The sequence below is a fragment of the Coturnix japonica genome, chromosome 1 (assembly GCF_054131305.1).
Source record: "Coturnix japonica strain WE chromosome 1, WE-NBRP24, whole genome shotgun sequence".
Lineage (NCBI taxonomy): Eukaryota > Metazoa > Chordata > Aves > Galliformes > Phasianidae > Coturnix > Coturnix japonica.
The window spans coordinates 87,697,543-87,717,558 of record NC_140663.1 but is presented as its reverse complement, the minus strand read 5'-3'; the positions used below and the strand labels follow the sequence as shown (position 1 = coordinate 87,717,558).

Below are 20,016 nucleotides of genomic sequence, written 5' to 3'. Positions count from 1 at the left end.
TGTTTTTTGTTGGTTTTTTTTTTTTTCATTAAAAATTTAATTCAGAATAGCAACTTGAGTATTTGAAACTAAAGTTATCCATCAGTGGGAAAATCTGAATCAGCTGTTGTACATTCTAGTAAAAGAAAATGTATGTTAATCAAGTTCATATTCTGCAATACCACCCACAGCTTCTCAGGAAAACTGTCTGTGTACATTTATCTCATAAACTCTTCAAAAACATAGATTGATTCGCCTTAGCAAAATTTACAAGGCACTACTCTTCCTATGTAAATAACAAGTGTGTACTATTTCTCTCTAGCACTGGCAAAATCCATTTTTAAATCCAGATTCTTCCATGCCAAGAACAACCTCAGAAATGAGCATTTGAAAATACTGGTTTTGAAATACAGAGTACCTACAAAATATTTTACCATGATTTCAAAGACTGATAATGTTAAGAATTTAGATGACGATTAAATTAAAACCCAGAGCCAGTGTATTTACTCATTCACACTCACTACAGTGGAGTAAGAAGTCAGGAAACTGGGAGATCAAATTCTCAGTATTCAAGTTGTTTACATGAGTTTAGAAGAGCCTATGCCCAATTCCAACCAACAGATATTTGGTGGAGTATTTGTGTTTTTTAAACACATCTCATTTCCCAAAGTACAGATTCTTAGATGCATGTGTAACATTTATCAAGAGGCATTACATTCATTAGCACAAATTGTTGATCACGATTTTGCATAGTACAGCTTACATTTGTTCACCATCTCCTCTGCTTTAAATTAATGCTTACTGAATGATGTAAATTTGGTACACACGTTCTCATACATCAATGAATGATGTAGTTGCACAGGGATGTAAAAGATACCCTACAAAACATATCATAACACTACAGAAAATAACCACTTAGTATAAAAAGCAGCATATAAGGAGTTCAACTGGCTGATGCTGAGTGAGGAGGCCATGTCTTGCTAAGATATTTTCACTGCTATTTACCCAGAAAAATAAGGTCCAGGGTTTACATTATTTGCCACTTCTCTACTTAAAAATCATCTCCTATTTCTGCCTGTATGTACAAATTGTGTCCACTACAGTAATATTTATATATATATAAATTGGATATATATATATATATATATGTATGTATGTATGTATATTTGTGTGTGTGTGTGTGTATATATGTATATATATATATATTTGTATCTCAGTAGCTGAATATTTTAGATACTTGTGCTAACAATTATCTTATGCTTATCAATCAGTAATGGCATGTCAGATATGGGTTTATGGTGTGCACCAGCACTGAAAAAACTTGTCTACAGAACACGTCCATAAGTCTTTTTAGATGACAACACTGTTGAAAATGAAGGCAGTTGATTTTAATGTAGAAAATGTTTTCCATGGAGTTCTGAATGAAGAATTGGAATGAAAATGCATTTTTTATGTATACCAAAGAGGCATAGCAATGACAAAAGGTAACATTTAAAATGCAAATCTGCTAGTGTTGTGTGACACAGCGTGAGATATATCTCAAAGTCTTAAGGTTGACTAATTGAATTGCCATTGATAAGATGTCACTTAAAGAGACATCTCTGCATTGAAACATGAGTTTGCTGTAAATGACCTGTCATTAGAGCCATGGGTAATGTCCGTGTCCAGACTGAAAAATATTGTAGCTCCCAGCAATATGCTCAGTAGGAGTTAAAACAGCAAGAACGGTAAGAAATCAGTGTACGTGAACCACCAGAGAATTCTGCCTCAGGTGCTATGTTAATTTACTTGTTGGCATACATTAATTGAAACCAATCAATAAAGCTGGTGGTACAACAGAGGGAATGCAACAGAAATAATCTACTACCATACTAACTCATTTTAAACTTCTAAAGCAAGAATAATTTAGTCTTTTTCATTTCTGTTAATACAGATAATGGAATTATTTATTTTTTATTCTTTCAGAATTAATTGTAACTGTCATGTCCTCCAACATCTCCCATGTAAGCTCAATATTCTGATTAGCAGCTGCTAACTTACTTAGATATAATGGGAGTGAACTCTTTCAACTTGTAAGTTATAAAAAAAATATATGAAATATAACATATATTATATACAAAATATATAGTATATACAATATATAAAATGTACAAAAAAAACCCAAAAAACAAAATAATGCTACTCATTTTGCCACACTGAAGTCAATGATATATTTTAATATTTAAAGATTTGCTGTCATGTTTTTTACATCTTAAGTATATTAGCATTAAAATATTCCCAAAGGCAAAAATTTCAAAGTTGTTGTCTAAGAAGCACATAAAGAGCTACCATTTTTCCTTTGATTTTTTTTCCTCTTTAACATTACTCAACATTTTCAATTTGTATGTCATGTTGACAGATACCAGTTTAGGTTTACAATTTTTGTTGTTGGTTATTTGGTTGGTTTTTGTCTTTTTTTTTTTGTTGTTTTTTTCTTTGTTTTGTTTTACACCTACCAGAAAGCCTTTTCTTCTTCATCTCCTGCTTTTTTTTTTCTTTTTTTCTTTTTTGTATTACAACTATTTCTGTGATTTCCTCCAATTGGTTCTCACTATCTAAAAACAAGAATCTCCAGACATTGGAGAAATGCAATCACAATTAACACCCTCACTTAATGAAAACTGCTCATTCTTACCTATATATTCCCAGAAATACTTACCTATTTCCACAGAGATCAATGAAAATCTGAGCATTGTTATTCAAGACTGCTCTGCACAAGGACTGTTCATTTACTGCACAGTAAACATGCTGCAGTGCTCTCTCATTATGTCTTTTGTGGTGTTCTCAAAATGTATCCAGAAATGAATGAGAAACAAAAAATTCTCCTCTGTCAAATAAGGAACACTGTTATATTTGTAGCAACCTACTTTCTTTCTGGTTGTGCCCAAAGGCGTATTTGGTCACATGGTCATGTACAAAGAGGTGGATCTACAGCTACTGTCTTTTGGCTTAGACTCACTAGAAGTACCTAGTTCTGCATATGTGTGAATCTGGCTAGCTTACTTTTTAACTGTTTTCCTAGTTTTTTTGGGAGATGTGGGTGGGCCATGAAAGCAGTTATTCAGAAAAAGACAAACTCACAGATACCAGTTACCAGGCAGTATTCTTATTATGAGATTGTCCACACCTTGGCAGATTTTTTTCCCACACTACCATATTTTGCTTGTAAGTGAACTAAACCATCTGCTTACAATTTCTCTGAATATACATTTGTCAACATATGCTTGTTTTAGTAGCTTCTAAAATATCAGCTAAACACAATGGTTTTCTAACACAATCTTCATTGCTTATGATTTTTAGGGAAAAAAAAACTGTTTTCCATCAGTTAGTCTGAAGCATGCTGTGAGCATGCAAATGTTACTTTTAACAAAGTACAGGTGGCTACTGGAAAGTACACACAGTGTGATAGTAGTGGTGCTTATAGCTTGAGAAGCCTACAAGGAAAGTATTTATGTACATCTTATTAGAAAGAAAAGTTTCTTTGTAAGCAAGTAAGCTTAATAGAGACTTTTTGAATTATCTTTTGATTCAAATGTGACAGAGGATTTGTGAAGCACTGAGCAATGCTATTAAATTTGCTTAGGTCCTTTTCCAAAACCAAGTTGTATAACAATATGAAATTATGGATTATACATTTTTCAATAGGATTTCTCCAGCCAAAGGTTAATTTAGTTCCCAGAAATGAGAAAATCCTGGGTGCCAAATATTGTGTAATAAGTGTGAGTGAAATGAAGGACTAAATCCCAAATATCTGCTATAGCAATTGGGCCAAAACCTGGTTAAAGCTCATTTTACTTCCTTAATTCTCTAACTTCTGTTCACAATTTTTATATTCTTTTATTACTTCAAAGAAGTTGAAGTACTTCAGTGTGAAGCCAGGAAGGAAAAATACTGAAATTTTCAGTCATAACATAGAATTGAAATGTTCAGACTGTAATCACAGAAGTGCAAGTCTGTACTTCTATCCCAAATTTTAATAATCCATTATTATTCTTGTCAGAACACTGGTAAAAGAAAAGGCTTGATGGCTGGTAAAAATACCACTTAAACTGCATCAGACTACCTAGAGTTTCCACCATTTATTTGCAGTTATAATAGTGGGATTCAGAGCCAGCTATTAAATATGCCTATTAAAGTGAAAAATCACCTTTAAGCATTTTGCACTACTCATTTAAGATATTAATGGTGAATGATAACAGCTAAAGACATGCCAGTTCTCCTTTCTTGCAGTGATAAAAGCTAAATACTTCACATTTTATTCAGTCTCACATATTTAATCAACTTCTTAAGTAAAATTGTTTCATATATCTTCTCTGATTGGAATGGAGGGATTTAATAGCTATACTTCCCAAACAGAGAGAAAAGGCTGATTCATGGATTGGTTTCACAGTAAATCTAGAAAATCTACTTGTATTTTCAGGAACTATTACTGATAGAGACTATATCCTCCCACCATCCCACACCCTTTTTTAAATTTTCCTTTCTTTTCTTTCAATTTTATTCCCCCTTTGAAATTTGTAAGCCCAGCTTACAAATTGTAATAAAGGAATAGGGGGACACCTATGAATGACTGCAATGAACCACTTGTTCTGCAAACCCTCCATACAGATTCAGATCCCAGACCTCTTCTCCAGTTCTTCTGCAGTGATTCCAGTCCTGAATCATTCTCCTTCCACCCACAGTGGAAAAATTCACATATCAACTGGTGAACTCTCTCCAAATCCTCCTCCAGCCCATACCAATGTCAATCAGAGAGACAAACTAGACAAGGAGTTGGGATTCATCTGAAGCAAGGTGCTACTCATTAGCCAGCAATTAAATACATACTGATCAATCATTCAGCAAGATAAACAGAATAAACAACAATTGTGTTTATATGGATGTTAATGTGTGCATTTCTACACCAGTATTTACTGTAATTTAGGTCTTTTAAGACCTGAAACTCTCTTAGCAGATTCCAAAGTCATCTGTAAGGAGAGAACAAACATCACTGTAATGAGGCAGGCTTTTTTAATTTACTTTTTTGAGCCCTATAAGAAGAGGACAATGTCAAAGTATTACAACTAGAAGTTGCTAGACTCCATGTATGATGGACTACACCTCTCTGAAATTTAGCATGAGTAACACCATGACTGATTAATCACAACAGTGTGACTGACAGCCATAGGGATTGTGTTGCCCTCCCATCAAACAAGTTTTATCTTAAAAACTACGGTTTTATTGAATATGCATTCATCAAGATAACTTTGCAAAGAAGAAAACAAAATGTATCTTACCCTGAGCAGTTAAGTGTTCTAATGTAAAGAACCATGAAAGAACAGATTTCTTATCAAGTGGAAACAGAATGGACAGGCAGGGAACTAATAATATAGTTCAAGACTCACTGCAGCAGTAGCAGCTGTTCAAGCTACCCCTGCTAAAAAATAAAAAAATAATAAAAAAAAATTCCACCTTCAGCACTGTAGATGACATGAAGAAAGCCAGAATGGGCCAAGAGTAACTTGGTGATATTTTTTTGTTTGTAATTTACCATAGAAAAACCTATTGAACTCTCATTTAGAAGGAAAAAAAGAAACTATAAGCGAGTATGCTATTTCTGTAGTAGATATAATACTTGAAATACTCAACTTGGAATTCAGCATTCAAAGATCCACTTTTAAACCAACCTGTAAATATGTTCACAGTTTATTAAAGGTTTAAAAGCTTTATTGAATGAGCTCTTCAGCATATGCTGCTTACCAGCTGATGACTACAAAAGCATTATTTTGGGAATATTAATCTCAATCTTTCATTTCAATGAAATTTTATAATTCTTACCTTCTAAGGTAAGTTATCTTCCACATAAAATTACAAACAAACAGCAGATTTCAAACACAATGTAAAATAACTACATAGCAGTCTTCCCTACCTTCCACATTCATACTATCTTAGCCTGCAGATCCAATTATCCTCCAACATTTGCTGCTCAACCATGCTGAGATTAGTCACCAGCCCTCCAGTTAGACTGTAATAAAAGGTCTGCAGGTGCATTTACACTCTGAGGAATCAGGTACGAATGCTAGCATTGCAATCATTTCTTTTTGAGTTACAGCCATAAATATTGCAGTGATGAAACAGGCTATTTTCAGCTACTTTATCCATTTATTTGCATGCTATCTGGACTTAGTGATTTTTAAGAAACCTAGAAGCAGAATACATTCAAGAGGACATAATCCATGACCTGAAGGCTTCACAAATAAAGGTATTAACATGACATGGAAGATATTTTTTCCTATACCCAGACAGCCATACTGTGTCTCCTACATGAACTTGTGATTATCTTCTGTGAAGACTTCTCTCTTTTTTTTCCTTCCAATTTTAAGAAAGTAATTTTATATGCTGTCAGTGTGTTGACCTCTAATATCACATTTTCACAAAATTACAAAATTTGGCACTTTCTGCTTCTCAGATGGAAAAAAAAAAAAAAAAAAAACCAAGAAAAAAAAATAATCACAGATTAAAGTATACAATTATATCTGATATTCCAGTCTTCCAGGTCTTTGCTCACTGCAGTAGTTGTGATCATGACAAAGAACTACAACCCTCTGCCACAGGACATTGGTAGACGTTGCCAAAAAATGTCAGAACCACACTTTTCAGCCCAAAGCTGCAACTACTTGAACTGCAGGAGTCATTTCATTAGCTGACAGCTGCAATAAGCCATTCTTTCTCCATGTGGAGAAGCTACTGGTGGGAGGTACAATTCACACAGGCATACTCCATAAATCATATACCACTTAAAGAAAAATATACTTATGAAAACATTTACAAAGTACTATGCAGTATTTTTCCTATTTATTAACCTTATTTTACCACTGCAGCCATTCTTTTACATTTTGCAGTTTAAAAGGTGACAACAGACTTTAAAGACTCAAGCAAAATTCTGGAAAATTCCAATCTTTTGTTTCCACTTGTACTATTTATATCCTTGAGAGAATCTAGATCCTACGTGTTCCTTGTGATTTATTTCCAGTGAATATACTCTAGCTAACCTACAGAAGACAAAGTTAGCTTATTTAGGTACAAGTTTAAGTCATGATGTTGGTGACTGTTTACTCTGTTACTGCTATGGAACAGTTTTATTTGATACATAACAACTAAAAATGATGTTAACATCTTTCAAAGCCACAAACTATTAATAAATGCACTTTATTAATGAACTGTATTAGCACATACACAACTTTGATCTTTTAATACTGTGATAGCTTCTGGTATTCTATTTTAAAGATAGCAATGGACTGATAGTTGTTATGAAGGGGGAATGAGCAGACATCAGCATCACAAATGAGTGTTTTTCAGCCATTACTGACATAGGCAAGTAATAGGCCTTCGTATTACCTTTTCAAATTTTTATGCATTATTCAAGCAGTTTTCTTGGAAACCATTGAAAATTGCTCATGGGTAATAATATGACCATATATATGGGTATTTTTCCTCTCTCTCTCTCTCCTCTTTTTTTTTTTTTTTTTATACTTTAAACATACATATCATATTCCATAGCCAAACCTATCACAGACATACAATCACCATTCCCACAGCAAACCTCTATTCTATATCAATAATCTACTGCTAAGGAAACAAAAATTGTACATTTGAACAAAAACTGTTTGAATAATCTTTCCATTAATGTCATTTCTGATACTGCATTTCCTGAGGGTTTATTAATGATTATTGTGCTGTGTGTTTGTTTGTTTTTTTAATTTAAATTATTGTCACACAGTATCATCTCCTTAAGAATCATCACTAGCTCCATTTCAGCAGCATGATTTTATTTACTTGTCTTTAAGACAACTATTTCTCAAACTAGACGTTAAAGTGCTGTTCACTTTTCACCTACAAACATATCACTTTACATGATTGCTACATACCAATTAAGAACACTATTATTTGAAGCTGAGCTTTAGAGAAGAGTACTGCATCTCTGCTACAGACAAATAACTTGCTGTCACATGCCTAGAATACTCCCTGCTGCTCTACATCAAGGACTTTTGAAAGCAAGAGGAACAAAACTGTAGTCCTGCACTCCAGAAATGACCATACTCAGTGATCAAGGTAGAGCAGCATTTCAGTTAGCTTAGTTGCCTGTTGCAGCAGTCCTTACCTATAATGTTTTCTGCACAATATTGCAAGAAATATGAAGAAGAACAAAAATAAATTTCCAATTTGGTGAATTTCCGTTATTTTTCTCCAGAATTATTCACAAAAACTGTATCCATTCAACAAGAGGGAGTAGCAGGCTCAGTAACTAAATTTCCGACGAACATTTCAGTGCCACATATGATAACAGCTAAACTTCTATGTGAAATATGGCTTGATGTCACAAGGGATGGAGGGAGCAAAACTGGAACATGAAAGACCATTTATGCAACATATTTTATAGCAATTTTTTCTTTCTTCTATCAAAGAAACACAGCAAAACAAAACAACAGAAAAGAAAAAAACTTATGACTTCCTTTTGCTTAACTAAATGTGGGATACATTTTTAATTAAAAATCATATGTTTCATGTAATATTTATTTTTATTACAATGCCAAGGGACAGCATAGTCAAGAAACTCATCTTGAAAAGAGCAGAAATGTGTAGCTTATTTCCTCTCTCCTGAAAAAATTCACACATAATATTTTTTTTCATTTATACTCTCTTATTGCTAGGGTTTGATGACAGACTATCTGCTTCTGAAAAAATTGTATTTTTAAGAGCTTACAGATTATGAATAACTGATAAATAACTAAGATATTAACATTTCTATTTACAATATTTTTCCCAAAGTATATTTGAGACAGGATAGACTCAGAGATTGCAAAGGAGCTATTTTTTCCAAGAAAACTCCTGAACTGTTAAGTCTATACATCACAGTTTCTATGTGGTAAATACTGTAACGGATTCAAATCATTCGCTAATGAAAGTACTTCAAATACTTTGGTTAGGACAAGTCCTGTGAACGGTTAGCACAGCACAGAAGAAAGACTCATTAGAACAGCTGTAACTCATGCAGACAAACAAGTCTGCAAGGAGACATGGCCTCAGTCCAAGCCATCCATCTACCCTGGCAGAGAATAGCTGTACAAGAAAATGAGGATGTATACAGAAAAGCTGGAACCCCACATGCTTTCCTGTCCTCCTCACCTCTGGAACAGCAGACTGCTGTGGAGTCTGGTATACAATCCCCCTTTTAGGGCATGCAGACAGCATCCACACAAGTGACTTGTATACTCTGGTAAGCATAGTAGCACATTACTGCCTGCTGGTTGTGTTGTTCTAACAGCTGTTATACATGGGAATCTTCCCTGTGATGAGTGGCACATAGTAGTTAAAACAAACAAACACCACATGTATGATATGCTACACAATAAATCTAGACAAGACCGTGATAGAAGAGTACCATATTATGAAAAGAAGATGGATTTATGTATTGGATCCTGATTCCTTAGGCAATTAGTTTCATAGTACTTCAGCATATATACCTACAGATGTGTGCCTCTTACAGAAGCTCTACTTTACTTCACGGTAACATCTTCCACTGAGATTAAAAAACATTTGGTTATTGTGGGCAAAAGACAGCTGAGTAATGGTTCCCTGGATATTAAAACACAAATACTGAGCTCAGTGGGAATAACATGAGAAAAGATTTCTGTCGTGCATGATCATCTGAGTGTAACAGAGCAGTAATTTCTTCAACCAAACTAAAAAAAAATATTTAGTGATTGTCTTTACTGTACGTTAATCCTGACATAAGAAATTGCACATAATCTGGGATTAGCAATGTGCTGCAGAGCCACACAGAGGTCAGCAATAAGAAATCTGGATTATTTTGTTATTAGCAAAGTACATCAACTCCCCTTCTGAATTTTTTGTTGTGTTTACATGAGATGATAAGCAAATGAGCATAAAACCTGCAAGGTTCAAACTTGGTCCCTGTTGCTGCAAAAAACATCAACTCGCCTGTGGCTGGGGTCCTTCTGGATCAATGAAAGATTTTTCTTTACAATATCCAGCATAACTTGACGAAGTCAAACTAAGATCAGCTTTGTCTGGTTTCATCTTTTGAAGTACTGCTTATTTCTGCCAGTTGTGTAAAGTGAAATAATTCCATTGCCATTCCATGGGAATAGGTACAAAAGAATCATTGTATTTGTACTTAACATTTTATTGTTAAGTATAATATTCTACATCTTGTTGAGGATCTAGGAAACAAAAGTCCTGCTTTGGGTAATGTATCAAAGGCAACTTGTGTGATATAACAATCCTTATTCCATCTTAACAGTCCATGTCTGTAACACTCAGAGAAAGAGAAACCCACATTTTTTTCTGAGTAAACAACATCCCTAATAAAGCCTCCAGGTTTCACTTGTCTTGTAGTCACTACCATTATTCATATTTGTATTTTCAATATATATTTCAATATCTATTGAGTCTCTCCTTACCACTATTTTACAGATTGTTTTCTACAATGGCATTTCCTCATGTACATGGAGAATAAGCTGTGGGATACTATTCCAAAATGTATTTTGGCAAACAAAGATGAAATTAACTTGCAGTTTCAAATCTCCATGCAAGATGGAATGTGTTTGAGTCCTGCAATTCCTTCTGCCATACTTTCCATCCTCTCATTCATCTCCTATTACATACAGAGGAAGTGCTCCTATCTCTTCATACCATACTGGAGATAGCTCAAAAGCATGTCTTGCTTTCTTCCATAAACAATATGCTCAATCAAAAAGAATTTAAGGGAAATATTTTTTAGGGCTTCAACATCAGTACTATAAGTGGTCAGGCTTGATTTCAACACCATGATACAAGAAAGAGAGATACATTTCAACTCTCTTTAGATGTTGTGTGTGCACTGTTTTTAATAGCATTTTTTTCATCCATTTTTTTTTTAAAAATTCAGAAGTTCCAAAGCTGCTCAGATGAATGAGGGGCTTACCCAGGAACTGAACTTGGCTTTATGTTATTGGAATACTTCAGTTAGAACTGCCTGCAATTCTTTTTGCAGATAATCTGTTTAATTTTCGTGTTTCATTTTTAATGCAGAGATGACTTTCCCCCGCCCCCCCACTCACTAGCTATAAAAGCTCACAAATAGGTTCAAAGAATTAAGTCATATGCAGAAGTGCATTTATCACTAATAAAATTCTTGATATAACATGTGGATTTAAGGCATAAACTTGTAGAATTCATCCAAGTCACAACTACCACTGATGATAAATGAGCGAGAATGAAAAACATTTGACTTTCAGATGTTAAGTTTGGTATGCAAGACTGGAAATTTGGAAACATTTGTTGTTTAGTGAGTTGAGAGTTTTATAAGGAACAAAAATGAGTCTACAACTATATTGCCCAGATGTTCATACTAACATACTGCTTTAAAGTCTTTGTGTTCTTAAAAGAAGGGTGAGTTACAAAAATAACTGCAGTTTGCTTAGACTTCCATATTTTTAATGGGCAACATCACAAGCAGTTATGTCCTCCTGGAGTGGTGTGATCTGTTTCTGGTTATACATTGTCTCAGAAGATCACCAATTTTCACATTTAGTTTTTCTGTTACTTTTTAACACTGAGATCCCGTAAATGTAGAAATCTTAATGAAGTTACATAAGTCTTGGTTTTTACAGAAAGTACTAATAATTGACTAAATAGTGTGATTATGGCAACTCAGTGCCAACACAGTGAAAGCTGGTGCCTTTTATTTACTAACTTTTTTCCTTTATCTTTATGCAGTTTCCTCTTAAAGAAAAGTACAAGGATAGTATCACCCTTAGCACCAAAAACAATCAAACAAACAAGAAAACCCAAACATTTAATACAAATATTTAATGAACTACAATATCTAAGTTCAAACACCCCATGAAAATACTACATGTATCTGAAGTGATATATTACAGTTGAATCATTGTAGTAAACTTGGTACTGTGAAGAATCACAGGCAACTATATCCTAGTTTACCAGATCAGTAAAATTCTTCCTTGTGCTATTTTTAGGAGTGGAACAGACATATTTTTATAAGGAGTGACAAAGATAGACTTCAAATCCACTCTTCGGGTGCACCCTTTCCCCTCACAGTTTATTTACCCAGCCAAGGGCTCTGTGAGAGAAATCCACAGCATACAAGAAAATATATGCAGAATCTTTTATCCTAAATTAAACAGGGAAAAATCCACATTCAAAGTACAGCTTGAAGTGATTCTCTGTTCAGCCTGAACATTTCTCCTGAAACATAGAGACAATGTAGGACTTCCTCAAGAAGGACACTCAGATCAACTCCACTGTAATTCAGAAACATGATGAAAGGGTTTTAGAGTTCAGTGCCATTCTCTGGAGTGAAGGAAACACTGCATAGTGAGCAAGGTGAAGATCCAGGCAGCATGAACTGCAGTATAAATCATGACAGCTACTATATTACAGAAAGAGAAGAAGAACAAATGAGAAGGAATTGCTTCATGCAGAAGTAAGGAAGCTCAGTTCCAAATACATTTTTGCCAGAGGTTAAGGTCTTATGGTTCTTGTTTTTCCAGTAGTCATATTTCATCAGCTGAAACTGAAACTATCCTGTGTGAATGCTCAAGGAAATTTTAAGGAAGATGGGCAAACAGCATCTTCTATCCTTATTGCACCAGGCTACAAGAAGGGACAGAGCCAAAAAAACATGTAAAGCAAAGTCTGTGGGCCAGGATCTCAAGCACTCAGCTGACTACTTTCGGGCTCTTTCAGCTGATTTTGAACATTACAAACACACAGTATTTGTCTGAAGTCAGATTTAATACAAAAAAATTTGGAACAGGATTAATGTCCTCCATAAGTTGGGAGTGATCAAGATGCCACTAAGTCACATTTCTGTTTCCTGCCAACTCTGTCATGCTCATTTGGTTGGTGAAAGGATCTGTTTACACAGACTGTGAAGAAAGAGGCAAGTCTAATTCAGAGAAGGGGCAAATCCACTCACTGTGCTCCCTAATGAGAAAACTAGAGGACACACAAAGAAATAAACTTGATGTGAAAATATGATTAACTCTCATGAACTGGCAGTCCTGGAGTAAAGACCGAGAAATCACTAAGGAAGACAGGTGATAGCAGATGGGAAACAAATCTTCCCTCATGGAAGTTATGCTGAGCTGAGCAGGGAAGGCAAGAAGGAGGCTGAAACATGGGCCTCAAGATAGACAAGGACAGCATAATGATTGGAGAATTTGGGAAAAGAGAAGGAGTTAATTGAGGCAAAGGATTGATGTGTTTGGCAGACTATAAATTGACAGTGTTGAGAGAGAACTGATGGGACAGATGATTACAAGATGGATAAAGAATGAGAGATTTATAGACTGAGTAGGTTAGACAGGTAGATGTTACAGGTGAAACACAGGGTATCTGTTACGTCTTCTGAAGATGTTTCACTATGTCCTTCAGTATGCTGGGTTAGCATTATGTGAGTATTCTTAAGCCTTATGGTGTTGCTGCATGTTTAAATTATGTGCTCAGAGTATTTATGTTTATCTCAGAGTTCTTTAAAGGCCCATTCAGTTTTACTCTCCCTTCTAGAGATTATTTTTTAAAAATTCTATCAAATTGTAATTGCACAGGAGAACACACAGTGTTTCTCTTCTTATCCTTACTGTGTAATTTATCACCTCAATGACCCTTGAAATTGTCTACGTTTTTTGAGGGGGTCATTTTTCTTATAATTCAAGTAAATCTGCGTGCAAATCCATTCCAATTGGTAGAGTTACAGATTAGAGAACACAGGAAAAGAGCAAAAATCATTAGATTACAAACTCCTCCCAAATCTAGAGCAAAGTGCTGAACCTGCAATTTCATAGGACATGACTATTGTTTGTAAAAATAAAGTGTAGACAAATAATGTTGCAAATAAACTCCATTCTTGATCTTCAGTAACTCTGGTATTGCCTTCAAGATATCAAAATACTTCAAGTTCCTGAATTTGCACCCTAGCAAACATGTAGCAGGGAAAGTATCAAGGACATGCAGAAATATATCCACATAAACAGGACATGTGCTACAGGGAAGAAGTGGGATTGTTTTCCATTCTGCATTTGAAGCCACATAAGAGAAAGACATACATGTGAAGAAAACAGAAGTTAAATTTACATAATTTAACTCTCATTTAAAACAAAACAAAAAAAGTAATGTGTTAATCCCACAAACAAGTAAATTCTGTCACCTGCTACCAGGTCTGACACTAAGCAACAGGAGATTGCAGAATGTCTCTTAGGATGGGGAACACACAGGAGAGCAAGTTCATAACTTAGGCAAACAAACTCACAGTCAACTTCCACTTTTTGCTTGACAACTGATTTCACTCCAAAAGGATGAAATCCCATGGAATTCCTTTAATGTGAAAGGCCAAGGGAATATAAATCCTTGACTTCTCCCACCCTCTGCTCCCCTTAACCCTTGTTTTTCTCACTTGCTTGTTAACTGTACTAGTCAGCTGAAATTATACCTCGCCATATGCCACAACAATCATGTCACAGCTCGGACATCAGAACAGAGTTCTCTGCTCTCAGCTTCATTTAAGATTTCATTATGTGAGGAAAGTATATGGTATTTGCTCATCTTCAATTTTTTTTTTTTATTTATTTATTTATTAATCTGAGTTTTCTGTGGCTTACGCATTTGCCTCTATTGCTCAGGCTGAGGTTCAGACCTGTGCACAGACCACAGAAAGTTACTTTAGGGAGCTCTATCTCAGGCACTTGAAGTATTATGTTGCTTATCTTATACAGTTACAGCAAAAGAAAACAACAAAGCATGAGGTCCACGAAATTAAATATGTATATAAGTATCTAGTAACAAACGAAATATTAACAAGAGAAAGCTACAGAACTCAGCCTTTCCTTTCAAGAATTTAATTCCTTTCAAAGACCTATTGGGAGAGTATGTCTAATGAGACACTTGTTTGTGCCTCAGCAAAGACATCTACAGGTACTTCACTGCAGAACTGGTCAAGTCCTCCTTATTTCTGCAATATTCGAGTGGTTCAATACTCACTATGACTAAGAAAAGAAGGAGATGAGGATTGAGTTTTTGTCTCACTAAAAAGTCAATAAGCAGCAGGCAAACTGCTTCACACTGCCACAATGGCATCCTTTGTCTTTCAAGTGAGAATTCTTATGGAAATCAGTAAGGTTTGTGGTCAACGGTCAGTTATGGTACCAAAAATGCTTATAAGAACCCATTATTGTAGGGGTTTGGACACGAATGCCAGACAGCTGGTGAAAGTCCAGCGTCACTGCTGAAGGACTGAAAAAGAATGAGCTATCCAGTCTGGCAAACACTAGAATAATTTTATTAGCTCTCCACCTTCCTTTCTTGTCTCTAATCACCAAATAGTAGGTCTGCCGCCACACGTTTACAGCCCATTTACACCAGTGTAATGCCACTGGAATTCCCATCAGCCTAAGATGTATGCAGAAAACATTCAGTTAGACATGTGAGATGAACGTAGAAAGCAGCCCATCGAGAAAGAGTCAGACGCGATACTTAGAAATTACCCTTATTACTCCACACTTTAGCAGGACGTTCCTATCTTTTTCTACAAACTGCATTCAACAAAAGCTTCTTTTTACATTAGTGAGGCACACGAACTTAGGTTTACTGAAAAGTGCTCTTAGCTCGAATGCCTATCATCTGAGCCTCGATATATGGCACAATGGTTACATATCAGTATCCCTTCTACCTATAGCTCTGTGACATACAAGTATGCCACAATTATCCCTCCCCCTCCAAAAAAAGCTTTCTGACAGGAAGTTCTTCAGTGTACTCACAACCATCAGCAGTTTTAAATCAAATTGTGATACAAGAGCAAGTGAAATCGGAGTTAGGAGCAAGCCAAGCTCGCTTCAATTGATTTTCGAGTCATCAGTCATTAATTAACCTTAACAAATCATGACGAAAAACCATCTGCAAACACTCAGAAAAAAGAAAACTACAAACGCTGATCACGTTGCAGATCAACTTCATCGCCCCCTCCTTTTGCATTTCTGCGTCCCCATCCCGTTTTCCAGGTGCGGCAGCGCTCCGAGGCTCGAGGGACACCCGGAGGAGCCCCGCTGCCGCGGCACCTGCGGCCCCGCCACGGAGCCCGGGGGGCGGTGTCCTGCAGCCGCGGCTACGCGCTGGGGCGGCGGTTCCGCGCTGCTCGGGGGCGCTGCCCCGCGGGGCGGGGGCGGACAGGGGATGCGGCACTGCAGCAGAGGCTGCAGCGGAGCGGGAGACCTCCCTCCTCTTCCTCCTCCTCCTCCTCCTCCTCCTCTTTCTCCCCCCTCCCGCCCCGCTGGGGGCCCTCCATTGTGTGGGGAGACGGCCGCACACCCGCTGACTGAGCACCCCTTAAGAGCCCCAGTGGAGATCAGCCTTCCCCCCCCCCCCCCCCCCGAGTGTGTAGCCCCCTCCCGCTCTCCATTTCTTACACCTCTATATAGACATAGAAATACACGCACATGATGCACTCACTGCACATAACGCCTATATTTCTCCCCCTCCCCGCTGCTTTTCGGTCTCCCCCGGAGTCGGCAGAGGGGGACGGCCCCCCGGCCGGGCAGCATCCCTGCGGGCGCGGGGGCGAAACAAAGCCGCCGTTCCGCCACAAGTTGCGGAGCTGAGCCCCGACCAGCGGAGTGTCGCGCAGCCGCCCCGCAGCGGGGGACGCCGGCTGCGCAGCGGCCAAACTTCTTTGTTAATTGCGAACGAGACGATAAAACGGGATGCCGTCCCGCGGAGCTAACCCCGGCAACTTTGCTCACAATAAACCCGCCCCGGTACCGGAGGGAAACTTGTTGGGCCGCTCAGCTCGGCTCTCCCGCATCGCCCTCTCCAATCGCCCCGGGGCCGCCCGCAGCCCAGGGATGCCACCCCCGGCTCCCACCCCGCGGCCGCTCCGCTGGGACTCACCTCGGGGCAGCAGCGCTCAGAGAAGTCGCGGCTCCATCCGGCGGGCGGCCCCGTGCAACTTTCCCTGCACAGAGCGAAGCCACGGATGGGTATCGGTATCGGAGGGAGAGGGAGCGCTTCAGACGACAAGCTGCTGGGGAGGCTTAAATCAAAAGGGGGATGAAACCGGATTTCTTCCTGGTATCAGGACCCTGGAAAACCAAATCCTTCTTCAGAAGAGAATTCTTTCAGACCCGTTATCTGTATTACTATTAATGCTCAGAGCAGGAGGCATTGCATACAAATAGATCCCGGTAGCAGCGTCTATTGGTGGCTGCGGAGGGCCCCTGGGTCCTACTGCTCCGGCGCCGGGAACTACAAAGCGCGGCGGCCGCGCGGGCACGGGTTGAGGAGGGGGGGTGGGGGCCGGGCCCGCTTAATTGATTCGTTACCTCCGTATTGTGGGACGTGTGGCCGCGTTCGGCCGGGAGCGAGCCGCCTGATGAGCGGATGTCATGCAAGCTCCCCTTTCTGAGCTGCTCTCCCAGTGCCTTTGTGCAGCCTGGTGTGAGAAATGCGTGTCCGATTTCAACAAAATAAATCCAGGGCTTTATTTACCTTAAGCCTGTTGGTTGTTCCTCCCCCCCTAGCTCCCCCAAAGCCCCTCATCCTGCTTTTCTTTCTGTGCTGTGGAAATTATCCATCACGGTCCCTAATTATTATGTGGTTATTTCAGTGGTAATTTACTCATTGCGTTTCACTTACTGGTGTCTTGTTCTTTCCTAGGTTATGGCATATCACTCTGTGCAAAGAGGGAGAAGTGTTATTAAAAAAAAAAATAGACTATTTGTTCTTAATTATGAGAGATAAAGTAGAATGGATGATCAAGACTGGCTTTTTCCATTAAAGAAAAACAATGGAGAGACTGCTAGTTTGCGATATTTTAATGATGGCCCTTGTTTGAAAGAAGAAATCACCAGACTGAAAGAAGATATCCCATTTGAAAATTCAGGCAGTAAAAAGACCAAAACCAGATACAGCGTTTCATTATTGACTGCTAAACAGGGAGTAAGCGTGAGACAGTAATGGCAAAGGTCAGCAAAACTGAGAACTGAAAACAATGTAGGCACTGGCATATGTGAGATTGGCAGACGGAGCTCAACTTCTATCTCTGCCTTGTACATAATATCCAACATATACATAGTGTATATTTAGGAAATGCACAGTAGTGGGTTGTAAATTGCAAGTTATTATTGAAATCTTTTAAGTAATATTTGAAGGCCATCTGGAAATACATCCTGTGATATATCATGATGCACAAGGCAGTTAAAGATCCAGTCAGTACCCACTGCCCTGCACAGAAGAATAGCAGTCAGTGACAAGGGACATTGTCCCAAAGGTTCTGTGTATAGGGCAGTGTTAATGTGGCAATGTCGTTCCACTCAAATTGGGAGCTACCAAGCGCAAATGTTACAACAAATGCAGTTTTACAAATATTGAAATGTCAAACTCAGAGCAAAACATTGTTAGCCACAAGCCCATGATTTCACCTGGTTCGTAGGCAGGAAAAGACAAAGTTAAAACAGCATGTAGGGAAATACGATGCTTAAATGCGCCTTGCACTCTGAGAATCAACAGTAGTAGTTGAAACATTCTCTGAATGGAGCAGTCTGTGTGCCTTGGAGAGAGCAGCAGAGAGAGGAGCAGGGAATCAGCATTTTTGTGCTTCAGTGCCTCTGACAAGGGAGGCATTACAGCGTCAGTTCAAAGTCAGGTCTCCAGTGCTGTGTTTCAGACCACCTCACAGTTTGTCTGTAAGATCTGGTGCTTTGCTGGAAGAGGATTCCAATTCTTTGTTCTCCAAAAGCGGTTCCTACTTTGGTTTGGGTATTTTACTCCTTAGGTAACAAGTATAGCCCAAAGCACTACAGTGTTTCTGTTGTCAGAAAGGATGCACTGGTGCAATTAATAACCTCCTCTGAATCTTACTCTTCAGTTATCACCCTACTTACAGATATCATGTTCTTTCTTTTTCAAAAACAAGTTTACATTTCAGTTATGTTACATTGAAAACAGGTGACTAATACACTAGTGAGTAAAATTTGTAAAGGAAGATATTGTAGCTGTTTACCATTCAGACCAGTTTTTTGTTTCATTATTTTATTTTATTTTATTTTATTTTATTTTATTTTATTTTATTTTATTTTATTTTATTTTATTTTATTTATTTTCCTTTCAGTCTACTTATGACAAATTCTGCTGAACTAAGAGTTCAGCATACACATTTCACCTGTTACTTCCATGAGCCCTATTGTTTCTACGACAACCTTAAAGACATGTCTGATTAACATCAATTTTATGTAACAAAATAATGTAAAATAGTGGGTAATTTCCATCATTTGCAAATTTAGCAAAAATAGTAGATTGGTGTAAGTGCAAATTATAGAAGTGATAATCAACACCATCACAATTAAGAAATTACTGTGGGAAGGAGAGAAATTGCCTTGCCCATTGTAGTGCCTTCAGAGATTAATGAAATATGGCTGTGAAACAGTTTTAGCAGATAAATGGGGTGGGTGGTTAAACATCTGAGTTAAGATGATGATTTTGTAGGGAAACAAAACCAAGAGGAATAAATCACAAAGCTGCTCTATTACCACAATTAAAATGCAATTGCTTGATCAATTATCACACCAACTAATAGCTTGTTGGAGGACAAGCAAATAAATAAAACATTACACTAACCAAAGTTCTTTGAAGAATGACAATATCTATATATCTATATGTTCCTCATTTGTGTGTGTATCTAATACCTGTATCTTTCATAACATTAGCAAGGCTGTGCATGAAATATTGAGCTATTTATTTGTGCTCTACAAGATAGTTATCAATGATACATAGTCAAGGTAAAGCATGCTGTGGTTAAGTACCTAACACAACCTTAGATTACCAATTTAACACATTTCTAAGTTTTCTAGATATTGAAGACTCTTCACATTTTACATGTTTACCAATCAAAGATGTTTTGGAATAGTTTCTTCTTGGAGTAGCTTCCAAAGTCAGCATGTGTGATGA

At 37.6% G+C, this 20,016-nt stretch overlaps 1 protein-coding gene across 10 annotated transcripts in view; it reads right to left on the bottom strand.

Annotated features, from left to right (window-relative positions):
• Nucleotides 1-17,487, bottom strand: part of ROBO1 (roundabout guidance receptor 1) — a 692,513-nt gene extending 675,026 nt beyond the window's left edge. For 4 of the 10 annotated variants that reach the window (XM_015880154.3, XM_085547271.1, XM_085547233.1 and 1 more), the window contains exon 1: nucleotides 16,963-17,320. The gene's annotated coding sequence lies outside the window, so the exon portion shown is untranslated. Of the gene's footprint in view, nucleotides 1-16,005; nucleotides 16,159-16,511; nucleotides 16,887-16,962; nucleotides 17,321-17,393 lie in introns of those variants that run through there. The other 6 variants (XM_085547220.1, XM_085547240.1, XM_085547251.1 and 3 more) reach the window with 4 other exon arrangements.
• Nucleotides 17,488-20,016: the final 2,529 nt, after the last annotated feature.